This window comes from Tamandua tetradactyla, chromosome 3 (assembly GCF_023851605.1).
Source record: "Tamandua tetradactyla isolate mTamTet1 chromosome 3, mTamTet1.pri, whole genome shotgun sequence".
NCBI classification, from domain to species: domain Eukaryota; kingdom Metazoa; phylum Chordata; class Mammalia; order Pilosa; family Myrmecophagidae; genus Tamandua; species Tamandua tetradactyla.
In genome coordinates this window covers 5,914,177-5,933,244 of record NC_135329.1, presented here as the reverse complement: position 1 = coordinate 5,933,244, position 19,068 = coordinate 5,914,177, and the positions used below count along the sequence as shown (strand labels likewise).

Here is a 19,068-nt window from a genome sequence, read left to right as displayed (position 1 = left end):
TATTTAGACTTTTCAATATTCATAATAAATTATGATGGACACGTAAACGCCAGAGCAAACTTGTTTTGTATTGACACATTAATCACATATTTGTTGGACTCATGCTAGGCACTGTGGTAGGCCTTGGAGATGTGGCAGTGAAGAAAAAGCTCGTGTGAAGCACATATTCCAGGGTTTGGGGCAGAAAACACACAAACAAATCAATAGAAGGTCAGATGGTGATAAGTGCTCTAGAGACAAATAAAATAAGGGCAGGGGGACAGGACATACAAGGAAGGGGTGCCATTTCATGTAGAGCCATCAAACAAGCTCTCATAAGATGACACTTGAGCAGAAACAACTGAAGGTGAATTCCTGTGGCTATCTGGGAGAAGAGCGTCCCCCAGCACAATAGAAAGGCCTGGGAACAGAGAGAGGTTAGTGTGGCTGGAAGGGGCCAATTGGGGGCACAGGGTTGGAGGTGAGGCCTGGCAGCTGCCTAGGTCTTGTAGGGTCTTGTAGACTCTTAGAAGGGCTTGGCTTTTTTACTGCCAGTGACATGTGAAGCCTCTAGATGGGTCTTCAGACAAAGAGCAGTGTAATCTGAGTTTCATTTTAAAAGAATTACTCTGGCTGCTCAGATAAGAATAGACTATATAAGGGTAAAGGAGGAAGCTGGAGACAATTGTAATTTCAAGAGAAGATGATGACGGCTGAGATCAGGCAGTAAAGTAATGGGGAGGGAAAAATCAGTTGAATTTGGAGTTAGTTGCAATGATTGTCTTAGGAAAGGGTGAAATGATTACAAATGTTTTAAACTTCTCTAGCTTCTCAAACTCTTAGATCCAGCAAAGAGGTTTCATGTATTCTAGATGCCTTCTACTCTTCTCTCTATGGTCAAAGCTATAGTATATCATAAAAGATAAAGGAAATGACATTGGTGATTAACAGTCTGAAGATGGATCCCGGTTCAATAAACACATGACTGTGGGGTCATCGCCTAACCTCCCTTAGCCTCAGTTTCTTCATTTCCTAAGTGGAAACAGGAAGAATGCCCATCTCTTAGACTTGCAGTGAAGGCTAAATGAGGTAAATTCATGGAAAGTCCCAAGTGTAGTGGCTGGTACATAGGTAGAATTTAATAAATTATGATTATTAAAATTATTTTAAAACTTTTTACTCTTATGTTCACACTCCTACTTCTAAGTACTCAGTGATAGCCTGGCAAATTCTATTCTTCTTTGGGTCCTGCAGCTTTTCTTCTCAGTTTCTGGAGCTGCAGACTTCAGCCACACTTACATCTTAGATACTATTCTAGTTTGCTAGCTGCTGGAATGCAATATACCAGAAACAAAATGGCTTTTAAAAATGGGAATTTAATGAGTTGCTAGTTTACAGTTCTAAGGCCGAGAAAATGTCCCAATTAAAACAAGTCTAAAGAAATGTCCAATCAAAGGCATCCAGGAAAAGATACCTTGGTTCAAGAAGGCCGATGAAGTTCAGGGTTTCTCTCTCAAGTGAGACAGCACATGGCAAACACAGGGCTTCTCTCTCGGCTGGAAGGGGACGTGGTGAAAACGGCATCATCTGCTAGTTTTCTCTCCTGGCTTCTGGCTTCATGAAGCTCCCCGGGAGGCGTTTTCCTTCTTTATCTCCAAAGGTCACTGGCCGGTGGACTCTCTGCTTTGTGGGCTGCAGCATCCTCTGCTCTCTCCGAATCCCTCTCTCCAAAATGTTTCCTCTTTTATAGGACTTCAGAAACTAATCAAGACCCACTCAAATGGGTGGAGACACGCCATCCCCTAATCCAGTTTAACAACCATTCTTAACTAAATCACATCAACTAGGGAGATGATCTCATTACAGTTTCAAATATACAGTACTGAGTAGGGATTATTCTACCTTTAAGAAATGGGATTTATATTAAAACATGGCTTTTCTTAGGGGGCAAACTTCCTTTCAAACCAGCACAGATACTTTGCTTATTCTAGCATCTATACATTGCAGTCCCACTATTCCTTCCCCCTTCTCTGCACCTTTCAAATGTTCTCTTTCTCTCTCATTTTTAAGCCCCATGATTTTAGATTTTATTTTAATCAAAGGGTGCTTCCCTCTCTTTCATTTGTTTGTTCCATTCTGGGAATCCATTCACTCTTGATTTCCTGGATTTCTAAACCATGCCAACAAAGTCCAGCCTGGGGGATACTCATCACATTTTTGTATCTTTTTCTGATTTTACTAATGTCTTGTTTCCATCTTTTCTCTTTGCAAACACCCCCTTCTCTGCTTTTGCCTTTTGGTTTCAATCCACAGCCCAGCAAAGCTGCTAGAGCCTTGGCACATGCCTCCTCCCACCCCTGAGTGTGGAGTTAATGTGTGCAGTCCTCTGCCTTCCCTCCTGTCAAGTTTTAGTTGTGGGGGCTGCTTACCTCTTAGCATGGGTATTTGGAGAGCAGGTACTTGGGGCAGGAGCACATCCAGAAATTCCTCTGCCTGCTAGGTGGTATCTCACATCATTTAGGAGGCCATTCGATCCTGGCTATAAACTGATGGGCTGCAGCTTCTTCTGTGCTTTCCAACAGAAAGTGCTGCCTGGTGGGTATACCGGCCCCCTAAGCATTTCTGCTCCTTGGGGTCCTGAATTACTCCCTTAGATTTGCAGTTCCATGAAGGTGGCTGTGACCTTTTAAATCTGATGCTTGGAACCTGTGCCCTGAACTTCCCCCTCCTTGGGAACCATCCATAATAATGCCGATGCACCACATCCAAAGAGAACTCTAATGCACACTTATTTTTAATTGGCCAAATGAGACAAAAGAAGATCTTCAGAGAAACATGAAGCTGTTAAGAGTTGTTATAGAGAGCGAAAGTTTTGCTTCTACGATATGGCATCAATATATTCAATCTCACAGTTTTTGTTTTAAATTAAAACTTCTCCATTTTTCCATTTCAATAGTACTTTACAGTTTGCAAAGTACATTCACACACGTTCTGTTATGCAAAAAATATCTAGAAAGAAACCTGCATTATGCCTCTTGCTAGGCAGTATGAGAAGGAGATAACAAATCAGCTTCTGTCTTCAAGGACTTTCTATCAGGTAGGATAGAAACAGATTCAAATAACTAACTCACAATCTCTGCAGTTGGAGTTATGGTTCTGATGTAGTTAGTCTAGGGCCCTTTAATAGATAGTATATCCAGACCAAACTAAAAGGGCTGACGCTTCTGATACATCTCTCTCTTTGCTGGCTGAGCAAACAGCTTAATTCTCAGCTTCTCCACCTGTCTTCTCGGGAGTGCCAAGAAGCCTCCACCCTTTCCCCCAACTCTGGCCAACTGTGCTGGGGTTGGGTTCGTGAACTGATTGCATATGTTCCCGAGGACATTATTGGGATGTCAAATGGTGGTGTCATCTTCCTGGCATCATATTCTTGAACAGATTGTGATCCACTGACCTACAGGCACATCGTTCAAAATGCCAGGCCCACTGCTGGTCCATCTCCCACCTTCATTTTCTAGGCAGGGGCCCCATCTGACACAGGAAATGTACAAATAGAACCAGAACTCCACTGCCTTTTTCTAGAGCGGCTGCTCCCAAATTGTCAGCCACTCTCAGTATCTGGCCAGGTAAATCGTGGCCTATATGTCCAGTGCCTCTTTGCTCTTCTTCATTATTTCTTCATGCATCACACAAGAGATGTTGCAATTGCAGTAAACGTTACACAAGCTGGAAGGAGAGGCTGCAATTTCCTAAAAAAAAACTTGAACCATTTTTTTTTTATTTTAAGCAACAAAATTATATATACTTAACATACATTAAAAGATTTGCTCAGCATAGTTTTCCACTTTTTTTGTTTCCCTGGGTATTAGATAGTTTCCAATTCTTTTCCCTTTCCTTGAAATGATTCTATGTCTGTGTTCTTATACTGCCTCCAGGTTTTTTCATGTCCCTTTGATGTAGACTAAATTCAATATTCAAGATGAATATTGTGTTTATTTTTATTACATGAAAACATGATTCTCCTCAAAAGTCAACAAGCATCTTTGAACTCTTTGAAGCCTGTCTGGTACACATATAATGTGAAAGCCTATTTTGTTTAATTTATTGGTATTTATTCTCTCATTGGTTCATTCTCCAAATTCTTCTTTTACACCTAGTAAGGCATAATGCTAAGCACTATGGGGTCAGAAAGATAATTAAACAGATATTATTGACATGGACCATTTAGTAAAAAAGTAAGTATAATTTAAATTTCAATATGGCAAATGCCAAAAGAGAGAGATTAAGGAGAAGAATGACATTAATTAATATTCTTTATTTTTTAAGGTAAAGGGAAACATTTTCATTTTTTCCTACTACTAATACTGCTTCACAAACTCATTTTTAACAACTCATTTTTAACTTACAGACTGCATCTACATCTGACAAGGGGAATGAACGGAGAACCATTCTAATAAAAATTTAGGTATAACCAGTGATTAAATGGTCCGTGTTGCTATGATACTTTATTGATCTAGCCAATAAAAAAACCTGTTTTCCTCCTTTGTGCTCTTAAACATGTCGGACATGGCTCCTGTCCTCATGACCATGAAAAGCCATCAGCTTGGGGTCAAAGAGACGTGGTGGAGAGGCCCAGGATAGGTGCATAAAACCAGTAATTCAATTCAGACTGCGAGTGCTTCCACATTGAACAAATGAATTAAACTTTTTCCTTTTTTTCACATCTGAAAGTAGGGAAAATAATGTCTTCCTCACAGAATTCTTTTGCTTCCCTCTTGAAACTGCAATTGTAATGTGCTTAGCTGGTGTGACCAGCACGATTCGGGATACTCGGTGCCTGATGGCCGCATTCAGCTTGGCCAACCTCTGCTTTCTCGCTGCCTTATAAATTTTGAAGAAAAAAAAATCACAAACAGATATAGATAAAAACACAACCTGAGGCATTTCCATTACCCCGAGGGAAAAGACAACATTCTGGATTCTTAAGAGTCTCATAAACTGAAAACTTAAATAATTCACATGCTTGCAAGCCATGGTCAGATTTTTAGTATTCTGTTTAAGGAATTCTGACACCGTGTGTCTAATTTAATAGAGAATTGTCTTTTGAGATTTTTTCTCTTTCACCTCTATGCAGAATCAGGAAGCTTTAATGTTTGTTACTACATTCTGATTCCCGCTGCATGTGGCAACTTTGTCTAATTACCTGTCTGAAGAAAGTGTTGCTTTCACATACCTGCTGCTCTCTTTGACCCCTTACCTTTCTCCTCAAACTCAATCCCTCATTTCCTCTGTGCTCATACCAGGGTTTCTGCATATCTCTAAGGGCACTCTCATAATCCATTATGATTGTTTATTTGTGTTTATATCTTCCCCATGTGTACTGAATATTTATATCCTAGCACATGGAAAAATAACTGGTTCATAGAAATCATCCAATAAATATTAAAAGAGGAGAGGAAGAGGAGGATGGGGAAAGGAAAGGTGGACAAAAGAGAAAGAGCAAGAAAATAAGTTTTAGATAAAATCTTATCAAGTATTTTTTTTCTTTGGATTTAAGACAATACGAAAGTAAAACAAGAGCATTGTAAAATAGTTAACAGATTTATGGAACGTTAAAATTTAGAAAACGGGATTATGTTTTGATCTTTCAACTTTAATTGGTCTGATTCCATCGTCCCGTACGTAGATTTATTAACTTAATTCTGCAAAGTAGTAAAATGTCCTGCCATGTTGGTGTAGCATAAACATGCTTTCCCACTATCAATGGATATTTAAATAGTTTCCAGTCTTGTCCTGTTTCAAACAATAAAATAAATATAAAAATCTTAGTCTATCTGCAATGAACATGTTTGCACAGACGAGTTTATACTGAGGTAGGACTAATTCCTGGAAGAAGAATTTGAAACCAGGCAAGCGTGCCTTAAAGTCTTCCACGAAGGTATTGCCAGTTTTCACTTTCACCGACATTTCTTCCCACCACTGACAGCACTGGGCACTTTTCAACCTCAACTTCTCTTCTGGGTCAGTTCTGCAGATGAAAAATAACACTTATTTTTTATTTTAATTTGCATCAACTAGACTCCCAGAGAGGTAGAATACTGTTTTATACATATTCATCAGTTCTGGGAATTTCTTTGCGTCTATCATTTGCTCAAAGTTGTATTATATTATATTAAGGATTTTAACTGTATTTATTACATATGCAGCAAATAATTTTCCCAGTCATTTACTAGGTTTCTGGGATAAAAGTCTTATAAAGATTCACTGCTTAATGCAATTTAGTTTCTTGACAGTTGCTGATCTGTGTGTCATTTGCACAGTAATTCTGTGTCAACAAGAATTAGCCACAGCTCTCCAGTCCCCAACTGTGCTGTATAACGAACATTTCACACCATTTCAGGCCCGAAGGGAATCGAATGCTGTACGTAAAACAGTGAGTTCCTCATAATGCTGCATTTTTAATGAAATTGTGCACTGGCTTGTACTGTAGGATATGCGTGTGCCGCTTTCTTCCCGGTGAACCCCTCAGTGCTCAGAAAAGCATGATAGTCATTCTGACACGTCCTTCATGGTTTAACAATTTCTTTCAGGAGAGAAACTGAACACCTGCAAATTGTATTCGCATCTGATCTGGCATGAACCGAACCCCCTTTATTTTCGAGCAGGCAGATTCTCTTGAAGAGGAATGTAAGGAGTTGGAGCTTTCATATTAATTTTTGTTGCAGACTACTAGAGCAGAGGATATTTCTTATATTTGCAAATTCATTTTCCTTTTGCTCTTGTTTGATGTATGTGTCTGATGTAAAATTTAGCCAATTTACATCCTCTGTAAGGGAAACCATTAACTCATTACCAGCCTTGGAAAATTACCTCCACCTGCTTCCATCCTTCTGCACTGCCAACTAGATTTTTATTATATAGAATAAAGATATTTTTATAACTTCTTTTTAAGGAATTTCCTAAGACTCCTCACTGCTAGGGGGAAAACCTGAAACACTGGTAGGAAAAACAATATGTTCTCAAGAACATCATTTATTTATGACACATATGACTCTGGTATTGATAATGTTCATTACAGAAAGTTCAAGAAGCTCTTTCTGGATTTCAAGGCTAGAATTGGTCCCTGCCACATCAATACCTAAAATTTTCCGTCCATTAAAAAAATCAGCGTCATTGAAATGTAATTTATATATAATAAATTCCCCATATTAAAGTATGCAATTTGAATAGTTTTTACAACCTGTTTCACACAATGGAATTCTTTATCACCCTAAAAGTTTCCCTTGCGTGCCTGCCCAGTTAAAATCTCTTCCAAGATTCCAGGAAAACACAGGGTTTCCTGTCCCTTTAGTTTTGGTTTTTCTGGAATATCATAAAAGTTGTATCACACACTAATTAAATCTTTTTTCCAGAATCTTGTACTGAGCATGACATTCTGGGAGTCATCCAGTTTGTCACATGTTCTTTTGTATTGCCAAGTAGTTTTGAATTGCGTGGATATGTATATCCACGCAATTCAAAATTTCTTTTTTCTGTCACCATATATGGACATATGGGTTACTTCCAATTTTCAACTATCAAGAAACAAATGTCAGTGAAAATTATAATAGAAGCTTTTGTGTGGGCATGCTTTTATTTCTTTCATGTAAATACCTAAGAATAAATCTGCTGAGTCATTTTGGCAAGAGCATGTTTAAATATTTAAGAACTGCCAAGCTTTTATTCCAAGTGGTTGTATAATTTATATTTGCATCCCCAATGTATGAAACTTTTGGTTTCTCCAACTCTTCCTTAGCATTTCTCCTATAATATATCTATTTATAATACTCTATCTTTTAATTTTAGCCATTTTCGTGTGCAGTGGTATCTCATTGTTGTTTTAATTATTTCCCTGATTACACTGCATTTCCTTGATGAAATTAAGCCTCTTTTTATGTACTTTTAATTCATCTGACTTCTTCGGTGACGTGTCTGTTTAACATTTTTCTCCATTATTTTAAATTAAGTTGTTTGGCTTCATGTTATTGAGCTGTAAGAATTCTTTGCATATTCTAGAAATAATCCTACATCAGCTGAAAATATTTTCTTCCATTCTGTAATTTGACTTTTTGCTTCCCTAAAAATCATCTTCGAAAAGAGAAAAGGTTTTAATTTTGATGAAGTCTAGTTTATCATTTCCTTATGGCTTGTGCTTTAATTTTTTTATTTTTTGGTCTGTGTTTTCTGTGTACTATTTAAGAAATCTTCATCAACAAAGATCACAAAGTTGTTGTCTTATGTGCTCTTGTAGAATTTTGTCGTTTTAGTTCTTACATTTAGGTCTATGCTCTATTTCAAGTTAATTTTTGTATATGATGCGGAATAAGGATTGAGGTTCATTTTTTGCATATCTAATTGTCCCTGAACCTTTTATTGAAAAGACTAAATTTCCCCCACTAAATTACTTTAGCAACTTTGTTGAAAAATCTATTGACTATTTTCAAGAGTCACTCCATTGCTGGACTCTATTATGTTCCATGGTACATATTGCCTATCCTTATCAATACTGCACTGTTTTGATTATTGTAGCTTTGTAGAAATTCTTGAATTCAGGTAGTGTAAGTCCTCCAAATTTATTTTTTAAAATTATTTTGGCTATTCTAGTTTCTTTACATTTCTGTATAAATTGTAGAATCATCCCTGCAAATTTCTATATAAAAAAACCCTATATCAATTTGGGAAGAAATGGCATCTTAACAATTTTGAGTCTTCTGATCCATGAATATGATATATCTCTCTGGTTATTGAGGGCTTTAATTTTTTCCTGACAATGTTTTGTAGTTTTCTGTGTACAATTTTGCATACTTTTAGTTATTTTTTTTAAATTAGTATCTCAGTATTTCATTTTAATATGTAACTCGTATTGCTTATAAATCAAAATTTTTTGTTGTTGTTAATAGATAGACATATAGTTTATTGACCCTGTATCTGTGACCTTGTTAAACTGACTTAGTCATTGAACAGTTTTATTGAAACATAATTCACATGCAACAAAATTCACCTGTTTAAAGGGTACAAGTCAATGGTTTTTAGTATATTCACAGGCATGAAATAGTATCTCATTGTGTGTGTATGTGTGTTTTAACAACAATATATTTTATTCTCCGAGGTCACTGGGAGCGATGGGTTTGAAGCTCCTCCTTTGCTCTGGGAGGGAAAAGGTTTGAATGAAGTAGGGCACGTTCTGCAATGCAGGCCACAGCCATCAGGCTGCAGCCCAGCTTCTGTGCTTCCAAAGGCCACCCGTAGCATTCTCAGAGACCTTCCGTATTTGACTGCTGACCAGCAACTGACTTCATTTTGCAAAACGCCACGTGGCTCTTCCATCCAGCATCTTCTATCTTTCAAACTAAACCTGGCCTTTTCTCTAGGGTTACACCAGGGAGTTCTCTGCGTTGGTAGAACCTTATTCTGGAACCATTATCTTAACGCTGGAACCGTTCCTTCATCTCCCAGTGCTTTATGGCTCCCCTGGATGGAGTAGGCAGCATCCTTTCATCCTGGTTTTGGTTTGCATTTCCCCAATGGCTGAAGATGCTGAGCATCTACTTATGTGCTTATTGGCCAACTGTATCTCTTGTTTGGAGTAATATCTGTTCAGATCATTTGCCCATTTTAAAAATAAGGTTGTCTTTTCATTATTGAGTTGTATTATTATATATTATACATATATATTCTGGATGTATCATATATATCTATTATATATTCTGGATACAAGTCTCTTATCAGATGTATGATTTGAAAATATTTTCTGCCATTCCATGGGTTGTCTGTCCACTTTCTTAATGGTGTCCTTTGAAGCACAAGTGTTTTTAATTTTTTTTTTTTTTTTAACATGGGCAGGCACCGGGAATCGAACCCGGGAATCGAATGCTTGGCAGGCAAGCATTCTTACCTGCTGAGCCACCGTGGCCTGCCCTGTTTTTAATTTTGATGAAATCCAATGTAATAGATGAAATCTATTTTTTTTTTTTGCTGCTCATGCTTTTGGTGTCCTAAGAGTTCTTTACCAAATCTCTTCTACAAAATTTATAGTTTAGCTTTTATGTTTAGGTCTTTGGTCCATTTCAAGTGAATATTTGTACATGGCATGAGGTAAGGGTCTGAATTCCCTCTTTTACATGAAGACATTCCATTGTCCCAGAATCAACTGTTGAAAAGTCTATTCTTTCCCCATCAAAATGGTCTTGACATCTTTCCTTAAAATCACTTGACCACAGATGTATGGGCATATTTATGGACCATCAAGTCTATTCCATTAGTCTGTATTTCTACCCTTACGCTAATACCATGCACTCTAGATTACCGTTGCTTTGTAGTAAGTTTTGAAATTAGAATGTGTGAGTTCTTCTAGTTTGTTCTTCTTTCTCATGATTATTGTAGCTGCTCTGGGTCCCTTGAAATCCTATATGAATTTTGAATCACCTTGTCATGTTCTATAAAGAAGTCAGTTGGGACTGTGATAGGAATTGCACTGAATCTGTAGATCATTTTAAGGAACATTGCTGTCTCAACAATGTTGAGATTAAGTCCTCAGGTATGAGCACAAGAGGTTTCTTCATTTATTTAGATCATTTGGGAATTTGTTGCAACAGTGTTTTTATAGTTTTCAGAGTTTAAATTTTGCACTTCTTTTGTTATATATATTTGCTAAGTATTTTGTTGTTTCTGTTGATAATTTAAATGGACTTGTTTTCTTAATTTCACTTTCAGATTGTTCTTTGCAAGGATATAGAAATGCAGGAGTATTTGTGTTTTAGAATTGGTACCCTGTAATCTCCTAAACCCATATTAGTCCTAGTAGATTTTTAGTGAATTCTGTAGGATTTTCTATATATATACATAATCATATCACCTGCGAATAGAGATTTGCTTCTTTCTTTCCTATCTGGATGCTTCTTATTTCTTTCCCTTTTTTTAGCATGGGCAGGCACTGGGAATTGAACCCGGGACTCCGGCATGGCAGGTGAGAATTCTGCCACTGGGCCACCATCGCGCCACCTTCTTATTTCTTTTTATTGCCTAAGTGTCCTGGCTAGAATCTCCACTACAATGTTGATTAGCAATACCCACTTCCTGGTGATTAATCTTTTGTGCTATTGTTTGTCTACAAAAGCCTTTATTTCACCATAATTTTTTTTTGTGTGTATACTATATGACAGGGTCACATTTCATTATTTTCCCATGTGAGTATCCCATTATTGTAGCACCATTTGTTGAATTTTTGTTCGATTGGTTTTTGTTTGTTTGTTTTTTGGGAAGAGCATGGGCCTGGAATCAAACCCGGGTCTCCCACATGGCAGGTGAGAATTCTCCCATTGAACTACCTTTGCACCCCCAATTTCACCACAATTTTTGAAAAATATTTTCAACGAGTACAGAATTCTAAGCTAAGACCTTTTCCCCTAGTACTTTAAAAATGTTGCTACATTGTTTTCTGAATTACATAGTTTCTTAAGAGAGGTTTGCTCTACCTACTCTTGTTTTTATCATCATTTATCTGAACATAATTTGCCTACTTTTAAGATTTTCTCTTTCTCTTGTTTATTCTTTGTAAATTTAATTATATTATTGTGTCCTATGATTTTCTTTATGTTTATTCTGCTTGAAAGTCATTGAATTTCATGGATCTGTGGGTTTATAGATTTCATCAAATTTTGAAAAAATTCAGCCAGTTTTCTTCAGATAATTTTCTGTCACTCTTTCCCTCTCCCTTTTTCTTGGACTCTAACTACACATCTGTTTAGTCTGTTTGGTAAATTTCAGCAGGCCACAATTTTTTTTCAGGTTTTTAAATCTGTGCTTCATTTTAGATAGTTTCTATTGCCATGTTCTTAAGGTCATTGATATTTTCTTACAGTTTGTAACTGCCTGTTAATCCCACTCAGTGTATTCTTCATTCAAAATTTTGTATTTTCACATGTAGCAGTTTAATATATATATATCTCCTCCTCAGGTTCATGTTTTTCATTACCTCCATGAATGTATGAGAAATATTTATAATAATGTCTTAATGTCCTTGTTTGCTAATTTTATCATCTTTGTCATTTTGTATCTTTTTCTGTTAACTGATTTTTCTTTACATTATGAGTCATGTATCTTTGCTTCCTTGCACATCATATTTTTATTGGATACCATATATTGTGAATTTTATGTTGCTGCACACTGGATTTTGTTGTATTCTTTTAACTAGTGTTGGGCATTGATTTGGCATTCACCTACATTATTAAGATTTTCAAATTTCAATTTTCAATTAGTTGGAATAGTTTCAAGACCTCTTTCTAAGGTTTGTTAGGAGATGTCCAAGACTAGAAAAATTTTATATTGTTGTTAAGGTGGTATGTTGAGTCTCTCAATATCCCATGAATTATCAGGACCATCTACTCTAGCTTCACTCAGGTTTCATTGGTTTCAACTCCTAGGTCCAGTGGCCTCCTCCCTGAACTTATGTGGATCCTCTCAGCATCACCAGGGTCTTTCTCTCTCAACCCTCTCCAAAATTCTCTGGTTTTTTCTCTATCTGAACTTTCTTGACTTTTTTTTTCTTTTATCCTCATAAAGGACTCAAGTAGAGGATTAAGACGCACCTTGAACTGGGCGGGTCATATCTCAATTGAAACAACCTAATCAAAAGGTCCCACCCACAACAGGTCTACACCCACTGAATAGAATAAAAGAACATGCTTTTTTCTGGGGTACCTAAAAGCTTCAAATCAGCAGATTATCCCCGAGGAGGAATTGAGACTTAAGTGACATTGAAATGGGACAATGTGTGTGGTCTCTTCCATAGTGACTCTTCATGATGGGTCACCCTTAAGAGGAGCATTAGAGTGCCTAACTGTTCCCAGCTGTTCTAGTTTGCTAGTGGCTGGCGTGCAATAGACCAGAAACAGAATGGCTTTTAGAAAGGGGAATTTAATAAATTGCAAGTTTACAGTTCTAAGGCCACAAAAATGTCCCAGTTAGAGCAAGTCTAAATAAATGTCCAATGTAAGGCATTCAGGGAAAGATACCTTGATTCAAGAAGGCCGATGAAGTTCAGAATTTCTCTGTCAAGTGGAAAGGCACATGGCGAACATGGTCAGGGTTCCTCTCTCGGCTGGAAGGGCACAGGATAATCATGGCATATGGGGTCATCTGCTAGCTTTCTCTTCTGGCTTCCTGTTTCATGAAGCGCCCCAGGAGGTGTTTTCCTTCTTCATCTCCAAAGGTCACTGGCTGATGGACTCTGCTTCTTGTGGCTATGTCATTCTTCTCTGCTCTCTATGAATCTCCCTTTTAATAGGATTCCATTAAAGTAATCAAGACCCACCTAGAATGGGTGGAGACATCTCTACCTAATCCAGTTTAACAACCACTCTTGATTGAGTCACATCTCCAGGGAGATGATCTAATTACAGTTTCAAACATACAGTACTGAGTAGGGATTAGAAGAAATGGCTGCCTTTAAAAAATGGGATTAGGATTAAAACATGGCTTTCCTAGGGTACATACATCCTTTCAAACCAGCACACCAGTAATTTGAGAACTCTGGAATTTTATGTCCTGCTGCTTTCATGTTGTTTTCTGTTCAGCCTCAGTTAGCTTATTCTCACACGGGTGAAAGTTACTATCAAGGGAACACTTCTAAAGACCTCTGGAACTATTTTTTTTTTCTTTTTATTGCCATATGCAGCATCTTCTTCTCTGGTATTCTTCACAAATTCTAGATGGCTTGGCTTCCTGGAACTCTGACTTCTATCTCCTTGACTCACCCAAACTGCTGAGCTCCCTTTGGATTCCACCTACCCACAACATAACCTAGAAATTGCCTCCAGCTTGTAAGCTGGGACATTTTAGGGCAACCCTACTTGCCCTTTCCCAGAGATCATAGTCCTACACTGCCTGTTATCCAATGTCTTTGAAATTTTGTTGCATTTTGTTGTCCAGTTTCCTAGTTGTTTTAGATGAAAGAGTAATCTGAGCCTTGTTATGCCATCATGGTCAATTTCAGAAATCTTATTTCTGTATCTTTAAATACATGGTCTCTTCTCCAACTATACTAAGGATTATACCATACTCATGTCTCATGTCATTTTATCATTCTCCCTAATTATATTACTTCCTTTTCTTCATCTGTTAAAAGACAGATGTCTTCTAATCTCTTTCAATTTGAGCATGACTTTAGCACATATTTGAGCACTTATTTCTTAGATTTTATGATAGAAACTAAAAATACATTGAAGAGGAAGAAAAAGTTCTTGCTCTCAAAAATATAATTGGTAAGAAAATTATATATTTTAAAATTTACAACTTTGTGGATTGGAAAAAGGCTTGAAAGAAATTTCAGAAATGTTCTATATCTTGATTTGAATAGTTCTATGCAGGTATATACAATTGTCAAAATTCAGGAGTTGAACACAACGTTTATTCATTTTATTGTATATAAATCATATCTTAATAACATATACATTTTATGTGACAGGTGCTAATATGTAACTTTCTATGAAGGGACCAAGTATGGATAAAGGAAGAGGTGAATGCTGAAGAATGACTAGGAAATTCCAAGGCAGAAGAAGGGAAGAGAGAAGTCCAATCTGAGGTAATAGCATGTACAATTATACACACAATAAAAACTAATGGAGTATGCAAGGAACTTCAAATAGTTCTCTATACATGAGGAGTATAATTGCTTGTTGGGGGACAACAGGAGAGATGCAGAGGCCAGGTCAAGCATTTTATGGGCTAAATCAGGAAATCTGGCTTCACCCTACAGGCTTTAGATAATAACTGGTGGTTGTATAGCAATTTCTGGTAACAAAGTCAAACATGCATTGTAGAGACTTTTGGTGTTGTGTGGATGAAAATGAATGTGAATGGGACCCAAGTAATTCTCTAGCCCAGTCTAGCAAGGCACTCTAATGCTTCTCTAAAAGGTGACCCCTCATGAAGAGTCACTATGGAAGAGACCACACACATTGTCCCATTTCAATGCCACTTAAGTCTGAATTTTTCCTCAGGGATAAGGTGCTGATTTGAAGCTTTTAGGTACCCCAGAAAAAGGCATGTTCTTTTATTCTATTCAGTGGGTGTAGACCTGTTGTGGGTGGGACCTTTTGATTAGGTTGTTTCAATTGAGATATGACCCACCCAGTTCAAGGTGGGTCTTAATCCTTTACTTGAGTCCTTTATGAGGATAAAAGAGAAAAAAAAATGTCAAGAAAGTTCAGATAGAGAAAAACCCAGAGAATTTTGGAGAGGGTTGAGAGAGAAAGACCCTGGAGATGCTGAGAGGATCCACATAAGTTCAGGGAGGAGGCCACTGGACCTAGGAGTTGAAAGCAATGAAACCTGAGTGAAGAACCAGCAGACACCAGCCATGTGCCTTGCTATGTGACAGAGGAAGCCTGGATGTCAGTGACCTTTCTTCAGAGAAGGTATCGTCCTGTTGATACCTTAATTGGGACATTTCCATAGCCTAAGAACTGTAAATTTGTAAACTAATAAATCCCCATTGTGAAAACTCATTTCTGGTATATTGCATCCCAGCAGTTTTAGCAATCTAAAATGTATAATATTTGGCCATTTATCCTTTTTCAATTCCAGCTTTTTGTTTTTCTCTGGAACCAGATTTGATTCCCTTCTCCAAACTTCGCCATGAAATTATTTTCATTTTCAGAGTCCCAGAGAATCCCTCTTTTGGGGAGGTGAGTGACCAGCACACATAGAGAATACCAGCATGGTCTCTCCCAGGGACTTGAACTAAACATACTGATTGATTCAAGAAGAAACCTTGTTAGGGGTTTACTGAAATCATAGAAGTAAATAATAAACAAGGCAATGCATGATGTTGAAATGGAAATATGATAATGCAATGGGCTGAAATTTGGGAGGATGTTGGGATGAAATGAATATATTGTGCATGTGAGATAAACATGAATCTTTTGGGGGCACAGGGCAAATTTTTTTGTTTTGGAAGTGGAATTCTATTTTTTAAAAAAACTACTATTTTTTGAATGCCTATTATATGCCTGGCAGTTTGTGTATTTTATTTCTAATTTTTACAACCCTACAAGGCAAGTATATTATAATCCCCATTTTACACGCAAGGAAACTGAAGCTCAGAGAGGTGAAGTGGCTTAAACAAGCCTCCACAGCTGGGAAGAATGGCAGGTGGGCAGGCCCCCCACCGCCAGCATCTTGGAAAGCAAACGGAATGACTTGCATTATTACATGGCACCTGCAAAATGTTAGACCTGGCTCCTGGAGTTTTCTTGGAGAATCTTGCCCTCCTCCCATGGTGGTGCATCCTTCCCTGTTCCTTAGGCACACTCATCCAGGATGTGATGGAACACTGCCCAGAGCAGATTTTGATAGGCAGAATAATGGGCCCCAAAGATAGCCATACCTTAATTCCTAAAACCTGTGAATGTGTTTCCTCGTCTGACGAAAGGGATGTTGCAGATATGACTAAATTAAGGATCATAAAATGGAGAGATTATCCTGGATAATCGAGGTGGATCCAATGTCATCACACGGATCTTTCAGAGAGGAAAGAAGGAGTGTAAGAGTCAGAGAAGGCGCTCTGAAGACACAAGCAGTGGTAAGAGTCAAGACTATGAGCTAAGGAATTTGGGCAGCTCCTAGAAACTGGCAAGGACAGGGACATGGATTCTTCCCTAGAGCATCCAGAAGGAATTCAGTCCCATCAAACTACCTGGACTTCCAATCTCCAGAACTGTTAAATAATAAATATAGAGAGTTTTAAGCCACTATGTTTGCAGTTATTTTTAACAGTAGCAATAGGAAACTAATCCAACTACTAATGATCAGTTTCACCACTTTCCAGACTTTCAAGTTTAGAACACTTGAAACTCCATTCATTCCTTCTTGTCTTCTATATCCCACTTTCTTGCAGTATAGTTCAATATACACTTTAAATATTCAAAGACATTATTTTTATTGTTTTCTACAGTTGATATACATTTAGTTTTACCTAAATATGTTCCTTTTCCATTTTAAATCTATCTCATATTTCTGTATTTCTATCTGGCTAATTTTCCTTTTATTTGAAAGCCTGTCTTTAATATTTGTGTTAGTTTACAGTTACTGGAATTCTCTAGGTTTAAGGTTTTTATTTTTGGTAATGTTTTTATTTTATCTTCACTTTTGAAGAATATTTTTACTGGATATAGAATTCTAGGTGGACAGTACTTTCCTTTCAGTATTTTAACAATGTCATTTAATTGTCATTTGGCTACCATTCTTTTTGTTTAGAAATCAATTTTCAGTCTTCATGTTTCCTTTGAAGATAAATGTCTTATTTTGTCTGTATCCTTTTAAAACTTACTTTTCTCTTTGTTGATTTTCAGAAATTTTATCATGATGTACCTAGATTTTCTTTCTTTTTAGTTAATCCTTTTGGAGTTTGTAACACTTTATGAATACGTGGCTTGATATCTTTATTTCAGAAAGTTCTTAATCTTAAAATATTGCTTCTGTGCCATTTATATCACTAGATTACATGTAAGTGATATGTTCTTTTCTGCAGTTTTCATCTTATTTGCTCCCTAAGATTCAGTCTAGATATTTTCTACTGACCTTTCTTCCAATTTAAAATCCTCTTCTCATCTATGGCCTGTGTATTATTAAACCCTTCTTCTTGATTTCTCAATATCAGTTATTATATTTGTAGCTCTAAAAGTTGCGTTCTTTGCTTTGCTTAAAGATTTAATCTTTGTAACTTCAATTTTATCTACTTTCTTGACTATGTAGTATAGATTTTTTGAATAATATTTATTTTAAAGTCCTTATTTGGTAACCCCAATTCTTGGATCTATTTTACCATCTGTTTTATTTACCCTTGATCTCATTTCTTGGTTTGCATTGAAAGTTTTTATAGAATGCATACGATTGTGTTTAGGAAATTGGGGAGTTTCTGCTGATATCACTCTCTGGGGAGGGGTCCCTCTGTCTTCTGGCTGGCAGCTTTCACAGAACTGATCCCCTCTCAGGGACTAAGCTCATTAGGGCAGGTTTGTGGTCATCACTGGACCAGACTAGAATGAATCATCCCAATCTAGAGGTACTGTGCTCCAAAAATAGGTGCCAATTTAGAGCTTGGATTTCCTTTCTCCCATGCCCAGGAAACTTTTATCTCCTTACTGTCTTGTGACTTGACAATTCTGCTCTGCTATGCAGCTTTATTTTACCTGGCTTTTCAGTATAGCATTCGGCATGGCTTAAATATTTAGCAAACACTTCCAGGGTCTAGACCAGTGTTTCTCAATCAGGGAAGAGTTTGATCTCCTCCTTCTCTGATCCCTTGGGAAACATTAACTACTTTCTTTCTAGACATCTGGTAATGTCTAGATTTTTGGTTCTCACAATTCTAGGAGGGAGGGACTATCAGCAGCTAATGGATAGAGGCCAAGGGTGCTGCTAAAGCCCATGCAATGCACGAGGCAGCCCCTGCAGCAAAGAATTATCTGGCTCCAAATATCAGTCACGTTGAAGATGAGAAGCCCTGGTCTAAATCACTATGAGGTTCTCTTTCCGCTATCTCGGTATCATAGATCTTGCCTTCTCAAGTCCTGGCTGCCTTAGCAGATGCAAAAGTCTGTGTGTGTGTGTGTGTGTGTGTGTGTGTGCTATCATCAGGTTCAGGAGGTTTTTAATATTTTTGCTCTTTGTTTGTTTCATCTTTTTGCAGTAAGGCTTTTCTCTTCCTCTTCTGTGACAAGAATAAACATCACTTGCAGAAAATTGTGCTCGCTTCAATATGCCTCCTTCTCTTTAGGATATAGCCCCTTGAGTCCAAGCAGTCTTACTATAGCTGCAAAACCTTCTGTTTTTTTAAAAATTGTACCTAGTTTTTTCCAGTTGTACATGAGAGCATCATCCTGCTACAAGCTACCCTCTTATAGCTAGAGGCGAAAGCTAATCAGCAAGTGAGCAGTGGTGGACAGAAGTCCAGCTCAGTGGAGTATCTGGGAAGAGAAGTGTTCCATATCAGACTGGAGATGGGAGACAGGCTCAGCTTCTCTGTCATGAGTAGTGAGAAGAGACTGA

The 19,068-nt window shown here is 37.5% G+C and overlaps 1 long non-coding RNA gene across 1 annotated transcript in view; it reads left to right on the top strand.

The window, feature by feature from the left end:
• Positions 1–15,812, top strand: part of LOC143676921 (uncharacterized) — a 54,966-nt gene extending 39,154 nt beyond the window's left edge. The window contains exons 3-4 of the long non-coding RNA XR_013172310.1: positions 14,509–14,599; positions 15,677–15,812. This is a non-coding gene — a long non-coding RNA (uncharacterized LOC143676921). The remainder of the gene's footprint in view (positions 1–14,508; positions 14,600–15,676) is intronic.
• Positions 15,813–19,068: the final 3,256 nt, after the last annotated feature.